This window comes from Adiantum capillus-veneris, chromosome 4 (assembly GCF_014529385.1).
Source record: "Adiantum capillus-veneris isolate H3 chromosome 4, ASM1452938v2, whole genome shotgun sequence".
Taxonomy (NCBI): Eukaryota; Viridiplantae; Streptophyta; class Polypodiopsida; order Polypodiales; family Pteridaceae; genus Adiantum; species Adiantum capillus-veneris.
In genome coordinates, this window is record NC_140934.1 from 140,712,478 (window position 1) to 140,715,804 (window position 3,327).

Genomic DNA, 3,327 nt, shown 5'->3' on the forward strand with positions numbered 1-3,327 from the left:
AATTGAAACATATTTCTATTGGCCTACCATAAAAGTAAACATACAAGAGTATGTTTCTAAATGTGTGGTATGCCAAAAGACAAAATTTGATAGAGGGAAGCAACCTGGATTGCTTCAACCCTTGCCAATCCCTAATTCACCATGGGAGAGCATATCCATGGATTTTATCTTTGGATTGCCTAAGTCTATCCATGGGAATACGGGAATACTGTACATACTTCCACGGGAAAAGCACCATTTGAGGTAATTGAGGGAAGATCAAAAAGTCCCTTGCTACTTAAGCTACATGGGAAGATCTTCGCTGCAGATGAGTATAGCCGAGACTTATCATTTCAAAAGATTAAGGATTATATCTCTATCTCACAACAAAGGCAAAAGGCTTCCGCTGACAAGCACACAAGATCCCAAGCCTTTAAAGAAAATGATTGGGTCTTATTAAAATTTCCCAATGCTCGATTAAGGCACACAACGGTCAAGAATCCTACGGGACACCAAAAGCACTATGCTAAACTAGCAAAAAGTCCAATCAATGAGATGGCCTATCAACTCAAGTTGACCAATCATTGGATCATACACAATGCTTTCCATGTGACCCTATTAAAGCCTTACAAAGGAGATCCACCTCAAGAACCAACTACTGAAGACCCAACGAAGATCGACGACCAAGAGGAGGTGCCGCAGCTCGAGTCCATTCTCCAGCATGAAGACAAGGTACTAAGAGGCGGTAACAATATCCAACGATATATTATAATTATCCTAAATGATTTTCTCATGTTAAACTAATCATTTAATATGGGGAAGTGCCAGGGGAGAAAAAGCTAGAATATTGGTTAAGCTAGCAGACCGGCCACAGTAGGGATCCAAAGGGGGTGCCATCTGCAAAAGATCCATGTGCAATAATGGGCTTAAAAGACCCTAAGGTTTAGCCCATTAAGACTTCCAAAATGCTAAGGTTCCAAAATTCAAAGGTTGTGTCTAAAGGTCAAACTTTGGGAAAATTGGATGCTTTGTGTGTGCCCCAAAAGTCTTTAGCAATCCCTACATAGGAGGGGGTGAGCCTTGCTTGTAGGGGATGAGAGAGAAAGTCACACACACACACAAGCTCCCTTTACTCAAAGGGAATGAGGGACACATGTCAGCTAACTAGCCCAGATGCCCACAAGGTGTACCAAATTCCTATTGGATGGCCTTGGAGGTGGACCAATGAGAATTAGGCTAGAGTAAATTTAGTTTAATTAATTTAAAAACACTTAAGAAAAGAAACAATGAGATTTAAGCTCTCTAGAAGACTATTGGACAGTCTCCCAAGGGGTCCAATGAGTATTCAACAGCCCAATGGGTTGCCTGGTTCCTATTGGCCAGGAGGCAAGGCCAGGAGGCAAAGGGGTCCAATGAGAGTTTAGTTGAATTATTAAATTACCTAAAGTTCTCACAAAAGGGGAAAGGGGAACACATGTCAGAAGGCTATCACTTATGCTGCTTAATTGTCATTGGCTAGCCCTAGGGAGGTCCAATGAGAGGGGAGCATGAGCAAATAGCAAGAGGGGTCGACCAAGAGAGAGAGAGGGGGCTGATTTTTGCAAGGCATTATCACACACACACTCACACAATCTCATGTGTGAAGTAAAGAAGACTCTCTCTCCTTCTCAAACTGTAATGGAAAGTTTACCACCTACTCCAAGCTTGTGAGAAGGGAGGCGTACATCAACAACTCTTGGCTTTGTGATGCAAATCCAACCAAGAGCCAAGATTCAATGCATGCTCATCTCCTCTACCATGCTAATTACTAAGCTAATCTATGCTAATATGAGTGATTATGTGAGGAGATGTACATCTTTGTCGTAAGAATACTCCTTCTTCCTCTCAATCTACTCTCATACCCCGCTAGCTCTCACCATCTTCGAAGGTGTGTGAGGTCTTGGTTCTGAGACCGGAGATAATCAATGTTGTGTTTGATAAGTGTTTTGCTTAGTGCATGAATCTTGCATCTTCATTGCACTAGCTAGTCTTGAAGGAACACAAAGAATTGTATTGTACAATGTCTCTCTTGATGGGAGAAACCATAATACAAAGCCTTTTGGAGGGGGGACCGGCTCCATGAGAATCCGGTCCTCAACTATTGTCAATAGCTTAATTTCTCTCTCTTTTGAAAGTATTGTTCATGCTATCTAACTAGGTGTTATGCTTTTTTTTGCTCTCTCCACCCAAGCACTCTTGTTACATAATTCTCATTAGGAATCTATTCTAATGAAATGCCCACTATGTTCATGCTAATTTCCTCTACACACAAGTTTTTAGTCCATTAAATGTTACAACCTCCCCAACATCGCCCATCACCAACAACGATGTCAACTACATTTTCTAGTTGCCCTGCGTTTTGAAACGAAAGAGCTTGTGCTCTACAAAGCACCCCCCCCCCCCCCAAGTTCTTCTCTATTGCACAAAGTTAAAAATAGTGGTTTGAAAGGGGTTGCCACAAGCTGAGGAGGATACCTTTGGAGATCTAGAGAGGGACAACAAGAGCGTCTTGGGAGATGAAGCGGCGGATAATGGAAGTTAAGAGAGGGTTTTGTACCCAATCTTTGGATCGTTTTGATGGTAGTGGAGCAAAACTGCTTGGGTATTTTGGATCGGCTTGGAGAATTTGCGGCTTGGTTTGTCCGGCCCTTGGAGTGCAAGAAGGAGTCCAGTTTTCCAGATCTTGCAACTTCAAATAGGCCTCCCCTTGCTCGAGCACCCGCGATGACAATGACCAAAGACAACTAAAAGCTATCGATAAAATATTGTCAACCATCCATTTAACAGCCTATGCATCTGCTCAGTTCTCAAGGCACCCGACAAATTGGTTGGCTTGAGTTTGTGAAGTTAAAATCAAATGGAGGAGTTTGCTAGAGGACAACGATAAAGGTCAGTTGAACAAGGATGGTAGTACTCATACCGTTCAATTAGCTGCCTCGGTACCCGGGAGGTACAACCACAATCATGATTGTGATTCGACGCTTTATTTGGCTTGAGAGTTTGAAGCCAAAGAAAAAAGCATGAACTCGTAGATAGACAAGGATATAGTCAAGCTAGACAGAGATTATGATAATAAATATTTGATAGAGGATATCTACATGGCACAAGCGATGGTGCCACGGTGGCCTCGACGTCAGATTTCTAGTCAAATGATATGTGTCACCACTAGCTTCAGCCAGAGAGAGGCTTGTGAGTGGCAAAGAGGGGCAAGCACTGTTTCCTATAATTAATTTGGACCCTTGTGTTGGAGTTCATGTTATGGGTGTTTGGACCCATAGGTCCGAGTTCAATGCACATGCATGTTGCAAG